The sequence below is a fragment of the Chiloscyllium plagiosum genome, unplaced genomic scaffold, assembly GCF_037043375.1.
Source record: "Chiloscyllium plagiosum isolate Xiang-an unplaced genomic scaffold, Cpla_swu_hap1 HiC_scaffold_9, whole genome shotgun sequence".
In the NCBI taxonomy this organism is placed as follows: domain Eukaryota; kingdom Metazoa; phylum Chordata; class Chondrichthyes; order Orectolobiformes; family Hemiscylliidae; genus Chiloscyllium; species Chiloscyllium plagiosum.
The window spans coordinates 14,987,696-15,013,538 of record NW_028270147.1 but is presented as its reverse complement, the minus strand read 5'-3'; the positions used below and the strand labels follow the sequence as shown (position 1 = coordinate 15,013,538).

The window sequence follows — 25,843 nt, the reverse complement described above, 5'->3', positions numbered from 1 at the left end:
CCAGCATGAAAGATTTGTGTATGTACCCATTGGAGTTTAGGAAAATGAGTGTCGGTCCCAGAAAAACATATAATATTCTAATGGGACCTGACAGGTTAGCTACTGATAGGATTGTATCTCTTGGTGGGCATGGGGGAAGGAATCTATAACAGGGAAACTCTGTTTAAGAATTGAGTCTTAGGTTTATGACAGAGATGAGACATTTCTTATCTCAAAGAGTTGTGTAAGTTTGGTAAGAGAGCCATGCAGGCTGGGTTATTGAAAATATTAAAGTCTGAAGAATACATTTTTCATCAAAAAGGGATAGACAGTGAGGCCAGTCATAATTTTATTGGATGGTGGAGCACAGTCAATGGGCCAAATGGTCGAATCCTGACTGGTCAATTGTTAACTTGCTGTGATCTGCAGCTTTTATTTCTGAATAACAAGCAATAACCACCTTTTGTATTATCTGAAAATTTCTTATGCCTCTATCTCTCACCTGCATCAAGCATATAATTCAGGAATGCAGGAAAAGGGAATGGAAAGAGAAGCTGAAATGTGGAGGTGAAGTCAATGAAAAGTGGAAGATAAGCTGAAGACAGGGTGGTGGGGGGAAGAAGAGAAAAAGCATGAGAGGACAGGCAGAAGAAACAAGAGTTGGGCAGTAAAATGGATGGATAATAGTATATCAAGGAGAAAGAAATGTTGGTAATGGGTTGGCTGTGCTGAAAACAGCCCAAGCCATGACAGGGTGTGAGCTATGATGGTCCATCAGGCATAGGAGCAGAAATAGGCCATTCAGCCTATCAAGGCTTCCACCATCAAAGGAGATTATGGCTGATTGGATAATTAGAAGTATTAGAATTGCTACAGTGTGGAAACAGGCCCTTCGGCTCAACAAGTCCATATTGACCCTCCAAAGAGTAACCCATCCAAATCCATTCCCCTACCCTATTATCCTAAATTTACCCCTGACTAATGCACCTAAGCTACACATCCCTGAACACTATGGGCAATTTTGCATGGCCAATTCACCTAACCTGCACATCCTTTGGATTCTGGGAGGAAACCGGAGCACCTGGAGGAAACCCACACAAACACAGGGAGAATGTGCAAACTCCAAACAGTCGCCTATGTCCGGGTGAGGCAGCAGTGCTAACCACTGAGCCACCCACAATCTTCAACTCCAGTTTTCTGCATTATCCCCAAAACCCTTGAGTCCCCTTAAGTACAAATCTGTGGACACACTCACCAAGTGTTCATTGACAGGTTTTAAATGTCTGAGTTCAGGAATGTGATGTGAAGGTTCAGTGGAGCTGTTGTGCCATCAATGTGTTCGCACCGACAAGAGACCATTCAAGTGCTCTCACTGTGGGACTTGGAGCTGATGGTCATGTGAACTCACTGTCCACCAGCAAATTTACACTGGGAAGAGAACCGTCATCTGTTCTGTGTGCCATGATTTGGAGGTGCTGATGTTGGAATGGGTGGACAAAGTTAAAAATCACACAACACCAGGTTATAGTCCAACAGGCTTATTTGGAAGTACTAGTTTTCAAGGTGCTGCCTCTTCATCAGTTGGTTGTGGAACATGACAGAATTTATAGCAAAAGGGTTACAGTATCATGGAGTTGTAATGATATATTAAGCAATTTCAGTTCAAAATCACACAACGCCAGATTATAGTTCTTAAACAAATTTAGATTACATCTTTCATCTTTTAGAATGGGATATGCTGGTTTAAGTTATTTAATATGTAAATCCCAGAACTCCTTTTAAATTACATTCTTAAGGTGGCATCAGCATATCTAATAATATGTATCATATCAGTTCAGACAATGCATTAAATGCGTGAAGGCAAGCAAAGTCTGTCCCAATGTTGAGTAGTTATATTTCTAATGTGGGGATTACAGAATCTTACATGGATTTATGCAACTTTTGAGCCAAATAAAATGTAATCCTGCAAATACAAATTCCCTCCATAAATGTACATGTGTGCGTGTGCAGGAAAGACAGAGTGGGTGTGTGAATGTGAGTGTGTGTGTGAGTGCATGTGAAAGAGTGTAAGCTTGGTCAAGTATGTATATGAGTGTGATTGGGTATAAGCCTGTGAAGAGGCTGCGTGCATGGTTGTGAGTGCAGGGGGTGCATGTGTATGCATGTGAGAGAAAGCTTGTGTATGAGAGCGAGTCTGTGTGTATGTGAGAATATGCAGTGTGTGAGAGTGATAGTGCATAGTGCAGTGGGGTCACCTGCACTATATACTCACACACACTCATGTAGACCCTCTCTCATATGCACACATCTATGCTTTGTGCCTACGTTTTAGAGAATGGAGGCAAATATATTTATCCTGATTTGAGAAGGTAGTTGGACAGACAAAACGAGATCAGTGGTTTTGGCCAGTCAACTTACAGAAACATTGTGAAAATGTAAGGGAAATTAAGATCACAGAATAATTCAAAAAGCAGTCTTTTAAATGTCAAAACTTAGATTAGAATCAAATATTCAAGACCAATAACACAGCAAATCTAGCAGATACATATATTGTCTGACATGTGGAGAAATGGACACCTGGAAATCTTTCTCCTCGCCTGATGTTAAGTTACCAGAGATATTCTTTTCTCTCTTTTTTTCTCAGTCTATTCTCGCAGGAACCAAAGGGAAAGTGATGATTTCTCGGCATGAGGAAGTATTCAGCTAGCTCCTTCTAACGCACAGTCAGTATGTCATCAAACCCAGATTGAAGATACAGGATCGAGACAATAGTAACACGTAAGAAAAGTGAGAACTCAAACAGTGTGAAAAAAGCAACATCTGTACGCAAGGAGGAGGTAAGGTCTCATGCCTGAGAAAGAAGTTTATGGACTGACAGAGTCAGATACACAAATGGGCGGAAGTTGAAACTCACAATGTAGCTTTGATGATGTGACAGTGACAGTGACATCACATAGTGTCTGGCCATAACTGGGTGTTAAATATTACAGATTATAGTGAATTGGAAATGAAAATAAAGGATGGAGCAACTTGATAAAAGGTAGGCTACCCTGTGGTGCATTTATAACAAAGGATTATAGATAATGAAAAGCAATATGGAGATTCCATTTAAATAAAACAAAGAACTGTGGGTGCTGGAAATCAGAATCTAAGACTGAAATTGTTGGAAAAACTCAGCACACCTGGCACATCTGAGGGGAGAACCATGAACTCTGCTTTCTCTCCCCAGATGCTGCCAGACCTGCTGTGTTTCTCCAGCAATTCCTGTTGATATGATGGAGAGTCTGTTGTTATAATTGGTGGAATCATGTATTAATTGAAAAATTGAAGGATTTGAAGGGAATCCAACATTTTTTTGATTGAACAGAACAATAGGTCCATTAAAAACAAGATGATAACTAGGGTAAGGGTGGGACTACTCAAGGATAAAGGAGAGAAATTGTGTTTGAAGGTGGAGGATGTGGCTGAGATCTTACATGTGTACTTTGCATTGGTGTTCACCCAGGGGAAGGATATGAGGGATGAAAATGTGTTGCTGGAAAAGTGCAGCAGGTCAGGCAGCATCCAAGGAACAGGAGAATCGATGTTTCGGGCATAAGCCCTTCTTCAGGAAGGATATGAGGGATAATGAGATTTGTGTGGAGCATGCTGATATGCAAGGGAACTTTTTAGATCAAGAAAGAGGTGGTGTTGGATTTCATGAAGAACATTAAGGTGGATAAGTCCCCAGGGCCAGATGATTATCTACCCCAGGTTTTGTGAGGGCACAACAAAGGATATTTCTGGGCCCTTGTTGAAGGTCTTTATCTCCCCCCAAACCACTGGAGAGGTCACGGAGAATTGGCAAGTAGCTAATGTTGTTCATCTGTTCAAGAAGGCAAATAGGGACAATCCAGGAAACTATAGACCAGTGAGTCTCACATTGATGGTTGGGAAACCGTGGGAGAGAATTTTTAGGGATAAAAATAGTGCATAGTTAGAAAAATATGACCTTCTTAGGGACAGCTAGCATGGCTTCGTACAGGGCTGGTCATGACTTACTAACTTGCTTGAATTTTTCGAGGAGGTGACAAAGGTGATTGATGAGGGTAGAGCAGTTGTTCACATGGATTTTAGTAGGTCTTGCAACAAGGTTCTTCATGGTAAGATCATCCTGAAGATTGAGATGTATATGATCCACAGTGACTTGGCTATGTGGGTTTAGAATTTGCTTGCCTATAGGAGACAGAGGGTAGTGGTGGGAGGGTGATTTTCAGGCTGGATGACTGTGGCTCATGGCGTCCCATACTGGGACCTCTACTCTTTGTGATATACATTTGTGACTTGGATGAAAATGTACATGGGTGGGTTAGTAAGTCTGCAGATGATACAAAGATTGGTGGAACTGTGGATTACATAGAAGGTTATCAAATGATACAGCAGGATATCATTGCAGATATAGGTGGAGAAATGGCAGTTGGAGTCTAATCCGGGTATGTGTGACTTGCTGCATTTTGGGAGATCAAATAGTAAAGAAAATTATACAGTTAGTGGCTGGACTCTAAATAGCACTGATCCACATTAGAATCTTGGTGTTCAAATCCATAGATCACAGAAAGTGGCCATGCAAGGGGTTGGTAAACAAGGTGTATGGCTTGCTTGCCTTTCTCAGTCAGGGAATTGAGTACAAGAGTCACATTCCAGCTTTACAAGACTTTGGTACAGCCACATTTAAGAGTATTGCAATCAATGTGGCTCACTAAGTTGCAGGAAGATGTGGGGAATTTGGAAAACATGGAGTAGAGGTTTACCAGAATGCTGGCTGAATAGAGAGTATGAGCTACAAGGAGAAGTTGGAAAAAATGGGTTGTTTTCTCTTGAGTGACAGAGGCTGAGGTGAGACATGATAGTAGTTTATAAAGTTATGAAGTGCATAGATGGGGCTGACAGTCAGAATCATCTTCCCAGAGATGAAATGTCTAATACTATGGCGGAGGAAAGTTCAAAGGAGACGTGACGGACACATGTTTACACCGAGAGTGGAGGAGTCTGGAATGCACAGCCAGGGTGGTGGTGGAAGCTGATCCGATAAGTGAGTTTAAGGCACTTTTAGATAAGCACATGAATATGCAAAGAATGGAGGGACATGGACCAAAGGCAAGCAGAGAGATTAGTTTAATTTGGCATCATGCTCAGCACAACATTGTGGGTCGATGGTCCCATTTCTGTGCTGTACTGTTCTATCGTTAAGTGTACAAGTCCTGCACTGATATGCCTTAATGAAATACAACACTGCACATTTATCTAAATCAAATTGCATGTGCCACACCGTGACCCATTGATCAAGGTAGTCTGAAATAACCTTCTTTACTGTCCACGATGTCATCAATTTTGGTGTCATCTTCAAATTTACTAATCATCTTCTTACCATCTACTAACTTATTATTCACATCCATATCATTTCTATAAATGACAAAGAAACAGCGGATCCAGCATTAATCATTGTGGCACACCACTGATCATCGGCCTCTAGTCCAGGAAGGAAACATCCACCACTACTTTGTATCTCCCAACTTCAAGTCAGTTTGTATCCAAATGGTTTGCTGACCCTGGATTCCATGTGATCTAACCTCGCAAACTATCCTGAGCTACAATGGGAGGCAAGGGTGGACATTTCTGGGGCCCTGACACTTAACTGAAAATTGTTGAAGTGCCAGTTGGGTGGAAGAAGACTGATATGGTTCCTTTGTCCAAGAAGTAAAGAGGCCTGGTTAACAGGGAAGTCTGGCAGTCCGGATACAGAATTGGCTGGCCCATAGAACGCAAAGGCGATAGTAGATGGAAAATATTCAGCCTGGAGCTTGGTGATCATTGGTGCTCCGCAGGGATATGTTCTGGTATCTCTTCCATTGTGATGTTTACAAATGACCTAGATGAGGAAGTGGTAGGCTGGGTTAGTATTTTTGCCGATAGCACGAAGGTTGGTTGAGTGGTGGATTGCGTGGAAGGCTGTTGTAGGTTCAAACAGGACACTGATAGGTTGCAGAACTTGGCTGATACATGGCAAATGGAGTTCAACCTGGATAAGTGTGAAGAGATTCATTTTGGAAGGTCAAATTCGAATGCAGAATCCGGGGTTAAAGGCAGGATTCTTGGCAGTGTGGAGGAACAGAGCGATCTTATGTTCTTCGTCCAAAGTTGCCAACCCAAATTGATAAGGTTGTTAAGAAGGTGAATGGCGTTTTGGCTTTCATTAGCAGGGGGACTGAGTTTAGGAGCCGCAAGGTGCAGTGCTATAGAACCCTGGTTAGAAGACACTTGTAATATTGTGTTCGCATCTGGTTGCCTCATTATAGGAAGGACATGGAAGCTTTAGAGAGCATGCAGAGGAGATTTACCAGGAGACTGCCTTAGACATGAGGACATGTCTTATGAAGAAAGGTTGAAGGAACGAGGGCTTTTCTCACTGGAGCGAAGATGGATGAGCCGTGTACAAAATGATGAGGTGTACAAGATGATCAGAGAGGCATAGATAGAGTGGATAGCCAGAGCCTTTTTCCCATGGTGGAAATGGCTATAATGAGGGGGCATAATTTTAAGATGACTGGAGGAAGATTTCAGGGAACTGTCAGAGGTAGGTTCTTTAACAGAGAGTGGTGGGTGAGTGGAATGCACTGCCAGCAGTGGTAGTAGAGTCAGATACATTAGGGACATTTAAGCAACTTTTGGATAGGCACATGGATGATTGTAAAATGAAGAGTACGTAGGTTAGTTTGATCTTAGAATAGGATGAAAGAATCTGCACATGTCGATGCACGAAGAGTCTGTACTGTGCTATACTGTTCTATGTTATTTCAGGGCAGCAGCAATAGTTCAGGTAATTTCAGATCAGTTAGCCTGATGTTCGTGTCATAGAGTCATAGAGTCCGACCGCATGGAGACAGACCCTTTGGCCCAAACTGGTCCGTGCCGACCAAAATATCCATCCACGCTAACTCCATTTCCCTGCACTTGAATCCATATCCTGTTAATCCTTTCCTATCCACGTATTCGTCAAAATGCTTTTTAAATGGTGTTAATGTAGTGGGAGGGAAATTATTACAAATAAATATGAAGGGCAGGATTATTCAACATGGAAAGCCAGGGATTGATCAGAGATAATCAGCATGGATTTGTTAGAGAGCGACATCCTGTTTGAATAACTGAACTGAGATTGTGGAAAATGTGACAACATACATTGATGTGGGTTCTGCAGTTGATACAATTTACGAAGACTTCAGTGAGGTGCTTGCCGAAGTCCCACATGGAGGCTGGTCCAAAAGTTAGGCATACATGAGATCCAAGACAAGGCAGCAAACTGAACCAAAACCTGGCTTTCAAACGGGAGGCAAAGGATGATGATTGTGAATTTTTCTTTGTAATTGTAAGTTTGTGACCAGTGGTGTACCATGGGGATTGATGCTGGGATTTTTGTTGTCCATATGTACACAAATGACGCGAATGTAAAAGGTAGAATTAGTAAGTTTGCTATTGTGATAGTGAAGAGGATACCTCAGACTGATAATGATCAGCTGGTAATTTCAGCAGAGAAATGCCAGCTGGATTTTAATTCCAATAGGTGTGAAATGATGTATTTGGGGTCATTGGAAAAGGGAAGGTAAGGTATGAGAAACAGTCAGTCCGTACAAATTACTGAGGAAAAAAGGTGTCATCGTGTAGAAGTCCATAGATCGCTGACTGTAACAGCAGAGGTAGATAGGGGGTGGTGAAGAGGTCACATGGAATGCTTCCTACCATGAGTTGGGTCATAGAATATAGGCAGTAGGAAATCTTGTTCCAAATTTATAAGCCATTTGTTAGGCCACAGCTGGAATTCTCTGTGCAGTCTGAGAGAAAAATAAAAACAAAATCACCCAAAGTGTGCTAGTTAAAGGCAAGATGCTGCCTGAGAGAGTGGTGCAGACAATACGTAAGAACCATCAGGATGAGTACTTCAAATGCAAGGCCCTAGGAGGCTGGGGACTGAATGTAGGTCAATGGAATTAGTGTAGTCTGTTGTTTATTGGTCAGCATAGACACGGTGGTTTGAAGGGCCTGTTTCGATACTGTATGTCTCTATGAAACCAAAGGGATTCACGAATGTTCTTCAAGGAAGGGATCTTGCCAGCAAGTCCGAGTCTGGTTTCTGTGAGAGGTGGAAGAAACAGGAAGGAAAAGAAGTTTAAATATTTACTACTCAACCAGATCTGCGTCAGAATCTCCCAACCCCTCACTCTCACAAAACCTCAACCTCCACAATCTAAAAAGACAACACCAACAAGTGTCTGTGACAACAATCACCTCCCAGTCACACACTGTCCTGATCTGTCTGACATCCAGTACAGGGTGAGCAGAAATTTCCTCCAATTAAATTTTGGGAAGATTGAAGCCATTGTCATCATCCCCTGTTAGATAATGCACTCCCTCAGCACTGATTCTATCCCTCTCCATGGTAACTGTCTGAGGCTGAACCAGACTATTCACTAAATTGGTGAAATATTTCACCCAAGATTTGCTTCCGATCTTATGTCCCCCATCATCAACAAGACCACCTCCCATTTCCAGCTCAGTAACATCACCCAGTTTCACCCTGGTCACAAACATCATCAACCAACCCTCATCCATTCCTGTGTCATCTCACACAATCCCAGTTGACCTCCCACATTCAGCCTTCCTGTAATCTTGACGTTATCCAAAACTCTGCTGCTTGAGTGCTTCCTATCACCCAGTCCTGTTCACCTGCCTTCACTCTGTGCTCACTGACGGACACATTTCCTGGGGGATAAAGCACAAGGATACTGAAATTCCTATCCTCATTCAGACATTGCTCCGTTGCACTTCTGTCTCTTGGTAACCTCCTCCAGCCTCACAACTCTTTGAGATACAATATATCCTAAATTTGAAACACCTAAGCATTCCTGATTTTAACTATCCCTTCTCTATCACCAAGCCTTTACTTACCAAGGCCACGTGCTCTTGAATTTACTCCCTAAACCATCCTGATTTTTCAACCCCAATTCCTTGTTGTTAATTTGGACCAATATTGCCGGTGATTCAGTATCATTTGATCACTACTTACCCAGCAGCATTGCAGGAGCATCTTCACAACACAGACGGCAGCAGTTTTGAACTTTCACCACACGTTACTGGGCAGAGGCAATATATACTAATATCTGTGGAGGGAGAAACAGCATTAATGTTTCAGGATATGCTGAAAGAAATACAGGGAATATGATGCAGCATTTGATGGTTAATATAAGCTCAGAAGCAGAAGAGAGAAGGACTGTAGTGCAGAAAGGACAGCTTTTGACCAAAAAAGATATTCTGGGAAAGTAAATGCACAGCAAATGGTCAAAGGATGACCCAAACTCAAACTTCAGTGGGTGCAGAAAAGAATTACCGGGATGTTGCTGGGACTGGACAGTTCGAGCGACAGGGAAAGGCTGAATGGTCCGGTGCTATTTTTCATTGAACATCAGATGCTGATTTTTATGTTATAGAGGTTTGTAAAATTATGAGGGATGTGGATAGGGAGAATAGCCAAGATCTTCTTTCCGGAATGGGGAAGGATAGGTTTAAGGAGGATCTGAGGGACAACCTTTTAGGCAGAGCATGGTAAGTATATGCAACAAGCTGCCAAAAGAAGTAGTGGAGGCGGATACAATTACAACATTTAAAAGACATCTGGATGGCTATCTTAAAAGGAAGGGTTTTGAGGGATATGGGTCAAATGCTGCAAATGGGAATCGATCAGGTTACAATATTGTGTCAGACAACATGGAAACGGACACTTGGCTCCAATCAGTCCATGCTGAACATAATTCCAAACAAAACTAGTCCCACCTGCCTGTTCCTTGCCCATATTTCTCCAAACCTTGCCAATTTATGGTCTTATCCAAATGTCTTGTAAATGTTATAATTGCACCTGCATCCACCACTTCTTCAGAACATTCATTCCACATGTGAACCATTCTCTGTGTAAAAAAATTGCCTCTTAGGTCATTTCTAAATCTCTCTCCTCTCACCTTAAATATATGTCCCCTAGTCTTGAAATCCCCCATCGTAAGGAAAAGACAATTACCATGAACTCTGTCTATACCTCTCTTTATATTATAATCTTTTATCAGGTCACCTCTCAACCTCCTACACTCCGGTGAAAAATATTCTAGCCTATTCAGCCTTTCTTTATAACTCAAATCTCCCATAACTGGCAATATCAGGTAGATCTCTCCTTAAGCCCCCTCAGCCTTTTAACATTTTTCTTATAACTGGACGACCAGAACTAGATACTATTCCAGAAAAAGGCCTCACTATTGTCCTGTACAAATTGTACAAAGTGTGCCAAATGCCCTTTGAACCACCTTGTTTATATGTGACACAAACTTCAAACAATTATGTACCTACATCCTGAGGTCCTCTATTCTACCACACCACCATTAACTGCATGAGTCTTCCCCTCATTTATTGCACCGAAATGCAATACCTCACATTTATTCAGACTGACCTCAATCTGCCATTTTTCGGCCCATTGACCCATTTGATCAATATCCCTTTGTAATCTTAGGATACTTTTTTCACTGTCTACTATTCCACCAATTTTGGTGTTGTCTGCAAACCTACCAACCATTCAAATCATTTCTATAAAAGACAAACAAAAGAGGACCCCTGTGGAACACCGCTTGTCACAAGCCTCCAGTCCAAAAAGCAACCCTCCATTATTACTTTTTGTCTCCGGCCGTTAGGCCAACTATGCATCCAATTGGCAAGTTCACCCTGAATTCCATGTGACTGTACTTTACTAATTGGTCCATTATACCGACCTTGTCAAAGTTTACTAAAATCCAAGTAAACAATATCTACAGCTGTGCTATCATCAATTTTCTTTGGTTACTTCCTCAAAAAAGCTCAATCAAGTTTGTGAGACATGATTTTCCTCAAAGTAAACCATGCAGATTATACCTAATCAATTTCTGCTACTCTAAATGCCCATCAATCCTAGCTATGATAATCACCTCCAACAATTTACCCACAACTGAAGTGAGACTCACAAGTCTATAGTTCCCTGGTTTCTCCTTGTAAGCTTTTCGGAAACAAAGGTACAACATTAGCCACCCTCCAGTCACTGGCACTTCTGTTTGTAAGTTTGCTCGCTGAGCTGGAAGGTTTGTTTTCAGACGTTTCATCACCATACTAGGTAACATCATCAGTGAGCCTCCAGAGAAGTGCTGCATTACTGACAACAAACAGACCTCCCAACTGTCCAACCCAAACTTTGGGTTCACTAATTGTCATCACAAAACAGAACAAATTAGAGGATACCTACAAAAACATGAACAATATCTTTACTGTCATAAACTTCACAAAAGAGGAGGAGAACGACAACAGACTCCTATTCCGAGATGGCACAGTAGAGCAAACAGTTAATGGGGAACTTCAAACAAGCTTCTACAGTAAAACAACACACACAGATCAAATACTTAATGACAGAAGCAATCATACCAACATCCCCAAATGGAGCTTTATCAGGACATTATTTCAACAAGCCACAACACACTGCAGCACCCAGGAAACACAAAAAGCACAAGAAAAATACCTATACTGCAAATTCAATAAGAACGGGTACCCAGTAAATACAGTCCACCAATTTTTCAATAACAAAACCAAACAAGCAGACAATGCACCTAGAAGCTCTAGCCATATTATCTTACATCAAAGACATCCAGTACTCTTAGGCCTGTTGGTATCATGGTAGCCCACAAACCTACCAACATATTTAAAAAGAAGTTAATTAACGTAAAAAGACCATATAAAAACAACCAGCAAAACAAATATTATTTACAAAATACCTTGCAAGGACTATAACAAACACTACATCAGATAAACAGGCAGAACACTACGCACTAGGATACATGATCACCAACTAGCCACAGAAAGACATGACTTGCTATCACTAGTATCCTTAAATACAGAGGAAGAAGAGACATCCACAAAATTCTTAAAAGCATGGCATACTAACCAGAACTCCATCAATAAGCACATCGATTTGGAGCGTATCTACCATCCTCTGAGAAAAAATAACTGGAAATGATATCAACCACCCTAAGAAACCAAGACGCATAAATAAAAAGCTGGACAGGACATGAGCACTTCACTGGAAATTCACTGATGGTGTTACTGCATGTGGTGATGAAATGTCTGAAAAGAAGCCTTCCAGATCAGCGAGCTAACTTACAACCAGAACCTCAACCTGAGCTACAAATCTTCTCAAAAATTGCAATCAGGCACTTCACCCGTAGTTATAGTTGTTGGAGGTCTTGGAGAGATATCTACCTTTACATTCTCTATGACCTCATGAACTTGCTCTTTTAAAAACATTAAAGTTTATTTCTCTGCATTCTCCAAACTCCATTTCTTTCTTCACAGTAAAACTGACAAAATATTCATTGAGTATGTCTCCCAACACCTGAGATTCAACACAAAGACAACCTCCTTGATTTTTAAGATGCCTGACCCTCTCTGTAGTTACCTTTATGCTGTTCATGTGTTTGTAGAATCCCTTGGCACCATTCTTAACCTTATCTGACAATTTGAAACTCTCCTCCTGGAGCCTACAACTCGAAAGAAATCAGAAATACTGGAGTCAGAGAAAAATATCACAGTTAAGGAAATCCTTGGAACGGCTGATTTCACCTTGTAATTGTTGCTATGTGATGTCATCATCCTCAGGAATACAGATAATTTGAGTCTGTGCAAATGAGAGATTATCCACACATTGGGAATCCTTGAAATAGCTGGGTCCTTGAGAGGGGTGGATTGGTTCAAGACTGAGAGATTTGCGACGTGAGGGAGAAACTGAAGCTGAAGTGAAAATAGACAGAGCTGTAAGGATTTATGATTGTGTTCAGTATGTGAATGTAAGCAAAATGTTCATATCACCTGATACAAAATGGATCAGGGATACAAACTTAAGATTTTGGACAAGATTGACAAAGAGGATGTGATGGAGAAACTATATAAAGTAAGTGGTAATGACTGGGAGGTCAACACTCAATGGCCTCTAATATCCACTACCTGGTGAATGCACCAATTCTGTCAGATTCTTACATGTTGTTAGGTTGGAAATTTCTGTCTGTGAACACTCTTCAAATATTCTGGAAAATAAGTTTAGAAAAGACAGTGTCAGGCAAGGCAATGCAGCAAGAAGTGGACAATACCCAGGCTTGGGCTGACAAGTAACAAGTGACATTCACGCCACACAAATGCCAGAGAATGATCATCACCAATTCTTATCCTTGTCATTCAACTGTGACACAATCATTGAATCCCCCACTGCCAACATCCTTGGTGTTACCATTGACCAACTGGACTCATCACATAAACACAGGGGCTACAAGAGCAGGTCAGAGACAAGGGATTCTGTGGCGAGTCACTCACCTCCTGACACCCAAAGTCTATCCACCGCTAAAAATCACAAATCATGAGTGTGATGGAATACCTGCCACTTTTCTGGAAGGGTGCAGCTCCAACAACATTCAAGAAGCTTGACACCATCCAGGAGAAAGCAACCCACTTAATTGGCACCACATCCACAAACATTCAATCTCTCCATGAACAGCGCTCAGTAGCAGCAATCTGTACAATCTACAGGATGCATTGCAGAAATTCACCAAAGATCCTTAGACTGCATTTTCCAAACCCTCAACCACTTTCACCTAGAAGGACAAGAGCAGCAGATACATGGAAACACCACATCCTACAAGTTCTCCTCCAAGCCACTCACTGCCCTGACTTGAAAATATACCAGGCAGAAGTGGGTACTGCAGATGCTGGGGATTAGAGTCAAGATTAGAATGGTGCTGGAAAAACACAGCAGGTCTGATGCTGCCTGACCTGCTGTGCTTTTCCAGCACCATTTTAATCTTGACTCTAACCGCCAGCATCTGAAGTACCCACTTCTGCCTAGTTAATTTTAACCTTACTGTGAATCCCCTTCGAAGGATGCCTACCTTGAAGAAGTTCTCCTCCAAAAAAAAAGGATGCTGTGCTTTTCCAGCACCACACTAATCTTGGAAATATACCACCATTCCTTCACAGTTGTAGGGTCACAATCCTGGAATTCCCTCCCTACTGGCATTGTGGGTCAACCTACAGCAAGTGGACCGCAGAGATTCAAGAAACACAGCTCACCACCACCTTCTCAATGGCAAATAGGGATAGGCTATCAATGCTGGCCGGCCAGTGACATACAAGTTCCACAAATGATTTAAAAAAAGGTAAGAACTCAGACAAGTTATTCCCTTTGTTTGATTTTGCTATGTGCATGTGCGCCCGTCCAAGCCTTGGTGAAAGAAATTTCCGAACTCTATCATTATCAGCCTAGGACTGAGTCCTGCAATATCAGCTTGTAGATGTTGATGTTGTTTCTCTGTCCATTAAGACTGTCAGTCCTACTGAGTTTCACCAGCGCCTTCTATTTCCCTATAGAAAATCAGAATGTTCATTTCCTTCTGGCCCAGAGCAACCACATATGCTCCGTGCTGCACATTGCCCATCAATATTATTGGCAGACCTTTGATTCAATGGTGATATCTCAGTTTTCATGTGGCTGACCAAAGCCACAAATCTGTGCAACATAGAGCAAGTTGTCTCATGAGGTAATGGGATCTTCTTTCCTTGTCTACTGTCGCTCTTCTCATTGGGGTGTGAAAGGCTCATGCCACTTGATGGACAAGCTGTCTCTGTTCTGAGCAATGGGCAGCAAGCTCCTCCCAGTCTTTTCAAACAAAGGTAGCCCCTAACAAAGATGGCGACCCCACCAGCCGCTCCACCAGCACCTGAGCCTTCAAGTGCCCCCGATAAAGATGGCTGTCGCTGCCGAAGCTTGTCCCTGGGCGGAAGCCTGGAGCCACTGTCCCATTTGATACAAACAGAAGCCCAGGAGTTTCTTCTTTGGGTTTTAATATTTGCACAAGAATGTTATGAAGTCTCTACATCCACCTACCATATCCATGGCATTCTGCAATTCATTTTCACCGTTTGCGAAACGAGAAGAAACCTCCCCTCGATTGCTATCATTCACTTGGTGCATGCTCCGTTCAGGTGGAGGTGGGTACTGCAGATGCTGGAGATTAGAGTGGTGCTGGAAAAGTACAGCAAGTCAGGCAGCATCCGAGGAGCAGGAAAATTCCTGATGAAGGGCTTTTGCCAAAAACATCGATTTTCCTGCTCCTCCGGTGCTGCCTGACCTGCTGTGCTTTTCCAGCGCCACTCTGATCTTAACGTTGCTCCGTTCAACATTCTGCATTACGTTTGTAAACTGCGCACTGTATTGTAGATAGAGGATATTCGAAACCGCGGGGGTTGCTGGGTAGGCAATCCGCCATATAATCTTTTAATTCATGCCTTGAAAATTTGGCTGTTCCCATCTGTATTTTGAGGGGATACTTTGAGGGGAGGCGGTATTGTCGTTGGACAATTAATCGAGAGGGGTAACGTTCTGGGGAGCTGAGTTCAATTCCTGCCACAGCATAATGTGTAATTTGAATCCAGTAGAAACCATTGTTGATTGTCGGATAAATCCATCTGGTTCACTAATGTCCTTTAGAGAAGGAAATCTATTATCTCCACCTACTTTGGTCTGCATGTTATTTCAAATTCACAGGAAGTTAGTTGATTCTGGGCAATTAAGAGATGATAAATATATACTGGCTTAGCTAGCACTGTCCTCATCCTGTAGTTTTTATATATCAAAGCATTTTCAGGATGAGAAAATGCTTTGAGACAGGAGATAGATATTATTTATATATATATATATATATATAGATATTATTTATATATATATATATATATATATATATATATATATATATATATATATATATATATATATATATATATATATATATATATATATATATATATATATATATATATATATATATATATATATCCTGTCTCAAAGCATTTTCTCATCCTGAGACAACACAATGCACAATGGAGTGTCTTGCATCTCTAACATGCAATATAGAGGAAGAACAACAATTTGAACAAAGGACTTGCTGGATCCTTAGAGTCTGATGAACTGCAGCCTCCGATTTGTTTATCCTCTGTCAGACATTCCAGCTCAAATTTATTCTTTTATTTGTTTAAAATTTTAAAATGACAAAATCATTCATTATGTTTCTCAGTGACACTAGGTAACACTCATAAAAATAAGTGTTTTTGAAATATGTTAAGATTCTGTATTTATATTCAATTCTGAAGTGTGAAATGGAATTCTGAAAATGCCGTCAGGAATGCATCCAGTCGACAATATACAGCAAACATAGGAAGAGATTATCAGTTCTGGTCTTTGATTTTTTTTTCTGGAATAAAGAGGGTTTGGTGAAATGTGGTGTCCATTTTACTCGCTGAGCTTTACCTCTGTGATGCTGGACGTGGGCCTGAACCCATGCCTGCCCTATGTCCCACAATGCTGTGCTTACCCCATTCCTCCATCTCTGAGCCATAGGACAGTTCCCCCAACAACATATCCTTTACCACCAGGCTCACTTCTCAATGGTTCTCTTTCCACTAACTCAAAACTGATGTTGCAACAAAACAAATTTCCCTCCTCATCAAGATTCCAAGGGGGCATTTCCCTGTGCATCATCAGAACCACACTTTTAATATTCCAATACCTCATTTATCAATATCATTCTGTTCAACAATATGTTCACATGTTGTCACAGGAGATAGATGAATTGTGAAGTTTTCTCCTCCTCTTACACTATCCAAGGCTTCAAGTATCCTTTACTGGTGATTTGCTGCATTAATTAAGCTTCAGAATAAGCGAATTTGCTGTAATTGCCACTCACAATGCAGTCTCCACTGTACTGGGGAGAAAATTACAGACTGAGTGAAGACTTGCAATACACATTGTCTTAGTTGCAAGAATGAACCACAGCTCTGTTTCTCTCTCCATCACATAGCTGAGTAATTCCAGGACTTTTTAAATTTCAGATTGACACCCTGCACAGTATTTGATATTTTATTCAGCAGATACTATGTGGGAAGACACAGAAAAGGCAAGGTCAGGTTTCCTGTTTTGATTCTGTGAGCTACAGTCAATGTATTTGAGGTTGACTATTGAGACAAGGAACTACGAAAGATGTTTTGAAAGTAACTAGCTTGATTTTGAAATATTACAGAGCTTCAAAACATTGTGTGTTGAACCAAAATCTGATGTGTATGACTCGTAACTGAGCTCAACACTATTCACAGCAGCAGAAACAACCCCATTAAACATAATTCAGATTTACATGTGATTAGCAGCTAACTCTTACACAAATCCTATCCCATACTGAAAAATGCCCATCAACCATTGTTACCCATTTGCTACTGGTTTCAGGATTCAGTGAGATTTCTTGTCATATTCATCATTGACTTTCTGTGAGTCTGGTTCAAATTCTATCAAATAGTTTAATGCACAATATCTAGATTTTAGCTCAAGCCCATTGTATATCTTTTTTCAGCACATTTGCCATTTAGATAAATTCATCATTCCCCTTTGTTCACAGTTAGAACAAGCAGCATTCCAAAGGTTAATAACATGCACAAGACTGGGGAGAATGGAAGGGTAAAATGTAACTAGTAACTAATATTGGAGAATCAGACAGATCAGCTCCCTCTGTCATACACACTGATACGTTTACAGATGGCAATTTATGTCATACATTGCCACTCCTTGCTTTCCAGGTAAAGCTTGGATTTAGCATCAATCTATACTCACACCAAGTAGCTTATCAATCTGGTAACTGGGCAGGCAGAGGGATCTCGAGTTAAACTCAGAACAAAAGGCAGTCAGAGAATCAGAGAGTGGATCAGGTGTTATCAAGGTTTGTATGCCAATGAGGAGAACAAATAATTAAAACGGATAAGTTTGACATACTAAGTTAGACCATAAGATACAGGAGCCAAAATAAATCATACAACCCATCATATCTGTGAGATTCCACAAGGTTATGGATAACCTGGTAATCCTCAGACTCGGCTTCCTTGCTTTATCCACATAATCCTTGATTGCCTTAACAATGAAAAAAGTCTGTTTGAGCTGTGATTGTACTTATTGACTCAGCCTGACAGCCCTCTGTAGTAAAGAATTCCACAGATTTATTGCTCCTGACAGAAAAGGAATCTTCCTTTCTCTGACCTAAGTAGGTGACACTTTAGACTGAGATCATGCTCTCTGATCCTAACTGTTCCAAAAGAGGAAACATCCTCTCCACAGTTACCCTGTCAAACTCCATAAGATATTAAATGTTTAAATGCAGTCTTCTCTCATTCTTTTAAGTCCAACGAGTACAGGCTCAATTTAGTCAATCACTCCTCACACAAAAATCCCTCTACATAATGCACATCATTGCACTGATCCAGTGTCAATGTATATTTCCTTACATGTGGGTTCCAAAACCAATCACTGTATTGCAGTTGTACCTTGAAGAACTATAACAATCCCTCTCTACATTAATTGTTTATTCTCTGAAATACAGTCTAGGTTCCATTTGACTTCCCTATTGCGTGTTGAGCTTGGATGCTAACATTTTGTATTTCATGCTTGATGACCTGAAAATCCCTCTGTTCTGTGGCTTTGAGCAGTCTTCCTCCATTTAAATCATATTCAATTGTGTTTTTCCTAGCAAAGTGCACAACCTGTCATTTTCCCATATTATACTCCATCTGTCAAGTCTTTGCCACTCACACTCTGTTATAGCCCCCTGTGGACTCCTGATGTCGTCCTCTCTTGTTTAACCATGCTGTGGAGATGCCAGTGTTGGACTGGGGTGGACAAAGTCAGAAGTCACACAACACCAGGTTATTGTGGAACAGTTTTTTTTAAAATCACAAACTTTGAGCGATGTTCCTTCATCAGAAGTGTACTTCACCTGACGACAGAGCAGCACTCGGAAAGCTTGTGATTGTAAATAAATCTGTTGGGACTATAACATGGTGTCGTGTGACTTCTGACTCATTACTTAATTCCCACTTATTTCTGCGTAATCTAAAGTTGACAATGGTACGTTCACTTCTGTGAATGTACATTGGGGAAAGTGGCTGAAGGAAAGCGACGCTGAAGCTCCCATGACTCACCCTCGATCAGGGTACGATCCCTGGGGATGATGACGTGTTTGTTTTGTGCATAGTTTCTGAACGAAGGGGAGTTACAAACTGTTTGAAACTAAAAAGTCACAGCTGCTCTGGCAGAATCAGTGAAGTGAGTGTTCAACTCTCAACGAGTTCACAAATGTCCCTCAGGAAAGGAGACCTACTGCCGAACCAAAAAACTTAGCCTGTAATGAGAGGAAAGACAGGAAGAGCAGTGGGATACTTGAGGATACACTTTCCTCCATCAATATCACAGGATTAACTGAAAGATCCTCCCTCCAAGGTCAAGACCAGTGTGTATAGGGAACCATCACCCTTAGCTCCAATCCCAGAGACAAGCTGTAATCTTGTGGATACATGTCACCGCTTCTTTCTCGATGCTGCCTGACAATCCCTGTAACCCCTCACTTAAATTACTGCAAATCCCCAGCAGCTTCGGCAGTTTCTCTGGGAGACAGAGAGAGTGAGAATTGCAGCTCACTGACCTTCAATAACCAGCCGCTCCAAAGCCTCACCTTCTCAGTCCAGGAGGGACTAACGTTTCTCTTGGTTTGAGTTTGCTGTGTGAAAGTAGTTTCCCGGGGCTCGGTACCAACCAGGCTACAGACAGTCCCCATCAGATTGTTCCCGAACCCAGCCAGTCCCTCTCTCTCAAGCTCTGTCTCTCAATTTCAACCACCTCCTTCTGGCTCAGGGACAAGCACTGCACATGCTCCATAAAGAGCTCGGGCCCGCCCTTCATTCACTCTGATTGGTTCAAGGCCCTAACGAATCCCAGCACGTCACCCTACTCTGTACCTCTTTCCATTGGCCGGGACAACTCGAAATGCTGACTCTCCTGCTCCTCGGATGCTGCCTGACCTGCTGAGCTTTTCCAGCACAACACTGTCGAGTCTGATCTCCAGCATCTGTAGTCCTCGTTTTCTCCTCTGTGGTCTGTAGGCTGATCCAATGGAAGATATGTGCTACATCTGGGGAAGTTTTGCTAATTTACAAGACATGATTGAACACGGAATTATCAGGACTCACACCAACATTGAGGTGCCATTGGGGATTTATGTCCAACAGATGCAGTATCCCTACTTTGTTCATGAAATGTGAGGAATGTCATATTTGGTGCATTTAGTAAAGTTTCCTTGTTTTTGAAAATCATCGTAACTTCAAAACTTTGAAAGTGACTGTCGCTACAAGCTTCACCCAGTGACAGCACATTGTGGGGATCCAGGTGGCATTTTCTGGCCTGAGTTTCTGACAAGCAGGTCCCTCTGGAAGAATTATAGCAGGAAGTTAGCCTGTACATACTGCCCTAAGTAAACATGCTCTGCTGTATGTAGTGTGAGAAGCAAAATGTCCATATCACATGTTCTGTATCATGGTTATGTTAGATATTCAATCCTCTGCAACACACCATAACCCACCCTTCACAGTGCTACAGGTCTTTCTGCTCATTTGTGACAGTTGTGTTCCTCTGCAACCTCGCACTGTAGCAAATTGTGCTGTAGATTACCGCAATAGAAAATCGCACTGTAGAAGATCAGTAACAGAAAATCATTATACTCATTCAGCAGAAGGTTCGCATGATCCAAACAACATCCACAATTCATCAATTGCATTATAGCGAATTCGCGTTGATGAAACACATGCTATAGCAGAACAACTTGTGCTTCACAGCTTCAACAAAGTCTATCCTGATCTTACAGCTTAACAAATGTAATATTAAATCAAGGTACCACTGATAGAAGTCAGAAATTAAATGGGAAAATGCTGGAAATACTCAGTAGATCTGGCAGCATTTTGAAAAGGTGAACAGAGTTAATTGTACAGGTCTGTGACCTCAACATTTTGATCAAAGGTCATTGATCTGTAACAGTGGGGAGGATTTAATGCAGCCTCCCAGGGTGAACTATATTGATGTGTAGGCCTCCATAATCATAGCAGAGGTCATATATCGCAGTCCCACCCTTGTTGGGAAAACCGATTGCAATAAATCAGTAGTAGGAATGGGTCATTGTGAGGAATATGCTCCCTAGCTAAACAGACAGGTATTGAGTCCCTGAACATTCATTATCTCTGAATGCTCCACAATTTAGTGGTGACATCAGAATTCTCCCCAAACTCACAGGGATTTCTCATGAAGGCTGTTCCTTTCAGCAGGGCCCTCTATCAAAGGCATTTAGTGCCACTGGAGGGATCCAGCAGCAGGAGGTGGGGGTGGAGGAGGTTGTCAGATGAGAATATTCCCTTTGCCTTTGCATCTGATCATCCTCTGCCACACCCACCACAAACCCTCAATTAATAACTTAGAAAATTGTACAAAATTAAAAATCACACAACACCAGGTTATAGTCCAACAGGTTTAATTGGAAGCACACTAGCTTTCGGAGCGACGCTCCTTCATCAGGAAATTGTAGTTTGTTCCAACTCTCAGGTCTTATTACTATTTCATGAGATAGTATTATTTTTTTCTCTGGAGAGTAGACAATGCTGCATGACACACCTGTTTTTTTCCTTTTCTCTCACATGACCACCTGACAACAATAATGCTTATTTTTCTCCCCACTAACCCTCCAACCTGCATCCCACTCCCTACATTTCCCATAACTAACCCATCCAGCTGGACACTATGGGCAACTTAGCATTGGCCAATCCACCTAAGCTGCATATCTTTGGACTGTGGGAGGAAACCCACACAGACACAGGGAGACTGTGCAAACTCCACACAGACAGACGCTGAAATAAAACCCAGGTTCCTGCTGCTGTGAGGCAGCAGTGCTAACCACTGAGCCACCATAATCATGCAAAGTTACCAGACCGGAGGGCTGCTCTTTCATTAGTGAGTGACAAGTGATGATGCTTAAACCTGAGGGTCACCTCACCTCAGCTGAGAGAAAGAGGTTGAGAAGGAGAGTCCTTCATGTTAACCTCAGTTGTTGCAGGAATTGAACCCACACTGTTGGTGTCACCCTGCATCACAAATCAGCCATCCATCCAACTAAACTAACCAACCCTCAGTGTGGGATCTATCTCCCTGTTTGTACAGTATATTGAACACAATATAAATTGCAGTGACTTCAGTCTGGAATACACAGTATGCAGATTATAATTGAGGTATTTAGAGATTTCACCCAACACAGTTGAATCTATACAGCACACCTATCTGAGTCTGAATGACACAGTTCAGGGTAGGCACAGAAACCAGGACATGCAGTGCTGTTCCTGGCTCGGGCCCAAGGCACCACCCCAGCTGAGCACAGCTGGTGTCTGAGAGCCCAGACCCTGGTTAGTTGGCCCTATGCATCCCTTGTCCCAGGCTTTGATATAGTTCCCCTGTCACACCCCCAATATGTACAGTGTGTAAACTGAGGTACTGTTCTCACTTTTACCTTGTCACTTCTTTTCTCCCCAGGGTCTGTTGCATTTAACAGTTGCTGATCTGAGGCAGGCTACAAGAAAAAGCTTTTGTTCTGATTCAATGAATGAGAGGTGATCTCATTGAAACTTATCAAAGAGAATGCCAAAGGTTCCTTGGGTCATTGGAGAAAGATGCTTAATACCATCGGGGCTTCTTACTTTTCTTCAGTTCCCCCTCTTTAATGCCCCCTCTGATATTACCCAAATGGTTCCCAAAGCTGCTTGTACTTAGTAGTGAACCTAATGAAGTTATTGAACTGTTAATCTCAATGGATTTCATTGACAGAGCTGTTATTCAGAGGTGTGATTAGGGTAAGACAAATTGTGTGTTATTTCTGACTGCTGCAGTGTAATCACCAAAACAAAGACCCATTAATCCCTCCTGCAGAATGGAAGGGATTATTGAAATATTAAAACCAACCTTTGCATACAGCCACTCCAGCTGCTGATATCAATGTTACAGATGGACTCAGTGTATTTATCTGTATTCTGTTCACATATAACAGTGACTTCAATGGCTGTGAACCACTTTGGGACATTCTGTGGTTGTGTCAATGTGAGTTGTTGTCTTCATGTTGTGCTGATTGATCCTGAGGCTTTGTTCAGCTCAGCAAGGTGAGGAACATTATTGTTTGAATTGGAACAGTTTCAGAGCACAGTATAGATACTGAGCTTGGCTAAAATTTGATGAGTTCAGAAAGAAACTCTGTTTAATTGGCTTGACCACCAGCCACAGAGCATTCTAGTTGCACCAAAGTGAAATTACAGTTCATTGTACCCTCACTGCATCAATACAGTGGCTCAGTGGATAGCACTGCTGCCTCACAGCAGCAGGGACCTGGGTTTGATCCCAGCCTCTGTCTATGTGGAATTTGTACATTCTCCCTGTGTCTGCATGAGTTTCCACCCACAGTCCAAAGATGTGCAGTTTAGCTGGATTGGCCAGTGCTAATTTGCCCATAGTGTGCAGGTGGGTGGGTTAGCCATGGGAAATACAGGGAGTGGGATGCAGTTCAAAGGATTAGTGTGGACTTGATAGGCCAAACGGCTTGCATCCACATTTTTGGGTTTCTGTTTTTTAAAAAAAAGTTCAATCCACTTGGAACTTGAGCTGATTTTTATTGCCATTGTCTAGGAAGTAAATTAGTCAGTAATTAAACATATTTCACAGCATCTCTCTCTATTAAAGACTAGGGCTCTTCAGGGACACAACTCCACATCATGGGAAGGAGAAGGATCTCCATGAAATACCACAGCCAATACTGATCAAATCCACAACAGCGATGTTATTCTTCAAAATAATCTAACCCACTGGAGCTGCCACATTTTGCTGAAGAGTGCTGAGGGATTTGTGGCTCCCCATCTGACATCAGTGCAATCATTACACATTACGGTGCATGTGAGACCTCTCAGTCTGTCTGGGGAGATCCATGACTGATGGAGCCAACACTTTCATTCTTCAGACTCACGGCCTTTAAACCATTGCAATGTGCACTTTTACAAGGCCTATAATTCACATTGTGAAAATATAGCATGGCTTCAATGGTTTATGATGGGGGCAGTGTATTCTATTTCATAACCTTTTGCTGTCCCTCCTCAGCCTGGTCCCTTACAGAGCATCACCTCTCCAAACCGATTGAGAGACCCAGCTCACAGATTAGGTGTGCTTCCTTAGTGAGACCTTTCTCACTGGCTATGGGAGAAAAAGTTTGAAAAGCTCAGATCCTTCATTGTCACAAAAAGGCAAATAGGTTATCCAGAGATATGCGTACACAATAACATGAACACGGACTAGATTAACCTGCAACAGCAAGACCAGAGCACAGAGGTACAACCTGTTGGGGGCATTTCCAGGATGCCAGGAGGCAAGTCTTTGCACAGAAAGTTATTTAGAAGAATGAGTGGGGATCTCATGGAAACATATAAAATCCCGATGGGACAAGATAGGCTTGATGCAGGAAGCATGTTCCCCATGTTGGGAAGCCCAGAAACTAGGGGACACAGTCTAAGATACAGGGGTAAGCCATTCAGGACTGAAATGAGGAAGAATTTCTTCATTCAGAGCGTTGTGAACCTGTGGAATTCTCTTTCATGGAAAGCTGTTGGGGCCAGTTCATTCGATATATTCAAGAGGGACCTGGCCCTTGTGGCTAAAGGGATTAGGGGACACAGAGAGAAAGCGGGAATGGGATACTGAAACTGCATGATCAGCTGTGCTCTTATTGAATGCTGGTGCAGGCATGAAGGACAGAGTGGCCTCCTGCTGCACCTATTTTCTATGTTTCTATGTGTTTTTAATGCTGAGCGTGTTTAGTACCACTGTGACTGCACTGTGTGTACCAGTTACAAGATGCATTTCAGCAACTCATTGAGGTCATTTCAGCACAAAACCCCTCTCAGGCAACTGCAAACCGAACCACCCTGAAGAAAGACAGCATGGGAACCTTATCACTGGCAAATACCCTCTGATATCACACACCATCAACAGTAATGGCAATGGATTGAATTTACATAGCATCATTATATTCGGGATTTTTGAGAAGATTTGTAGCTCAGGTCGATGATAAGTATGTAAGTTAGCTTGCTGAGAATGAAGGCTTGTTTTCAGATGTTTTGTCGCCTTACTAGGTAACATCATAGAGAGAATTGTAAGGGATAGGATTTATGCACATCTGGATAGGAATAATGTGATCAAGGATAGTCAGCATGGTTTTGTGAAGGGCAAGTCGTGCCTCACAAACCTTATTGAATTCTTTGAAAAGGTGACGAAGGAGGTTGATGAGGGGAAAGTGGTAGATGTGGTATATATGGATTTTAGTAAGGCGTTTGATAAGGTTCCCCATGGTAGGCTACTGCAGAAAATACGGAGATATGGCATTGAGGGTGAGTTGGAGGTTTGGATTAGGAATTGGCTGGATGGAAGAAGACAGAGGGTAGTAGTTGATGGCAAAGTTTCTTCATGGAGTGCCGTCACTAGCGGTGTTCCGCAAGGATCTGTTTTGGGACCATTGCTGTTTGTCATTTTTATAAATGACCTGGAAGAGGGGTTAGAAGGTTGGGTGAGCAAGTTTGCGGATGATACGAAAGTCGGAGGAGTTGTTGACAGTGAGGAAGCATGTGGCAGGTTACAGCAGGATATAGAGAAGCTGCAGAGCTGGGCAGAAAGGTGGCAGATGGAATTCAATGTAGCTAAGTGCGAGGTGATTCACTTTGGGAAGAATAACAAAAAGATGGGGTACTGGGCTAATGGTCGGATACTTGGTAGTGTGGATGAGCAGAGGGATCTTGGTGT

The 25,843-nt window shown here is 42.0% G+C and overlaps 1 long non-coding RNA gene and 1 pseudogene across 2 annotated transcripts in view; one reads left to right on the top strand and one right to left on the bottom strand.

Moving 5' to 3' along the window:
* The window catches only part of LOC122554125 (uncharacterized), a 61,988-nt gene extending 46,774 nt beyond the window's left edge, over positions 1 to 15,214 (bottom strand). The window contains exons 1-4 of one of the 2 annotated variants that reach the window (XR_006312918.2): positions 14,999 to 15,214; positions 13,102 to 13,148; positions 9,077 to 9,170; positions 1,224 to 8,143 (exon numbers count right to left, since the gene is read on the bottom strand). This is a non-coding gene — a long non-coding RNA (uncharacterized LOC122554125). Of the gene's footprint in view, positions 1 to 1,223; positions 8,144 to 9,076; positions 9,171 to 13,101; positions 13,149 to 14,998 lie in introns of those variants that run through there. The other variant, XR_015758104.1, reaches the window with a different exon arrangement.
* Positions 1 to 25,843, top strand: part of LOC122554700 (calcium-activated chloride channel regulator family member 3-like) — a 141,647-nt pseudogene that overhangs the window by 85,215 nt on the left and 30,589 nt on the right.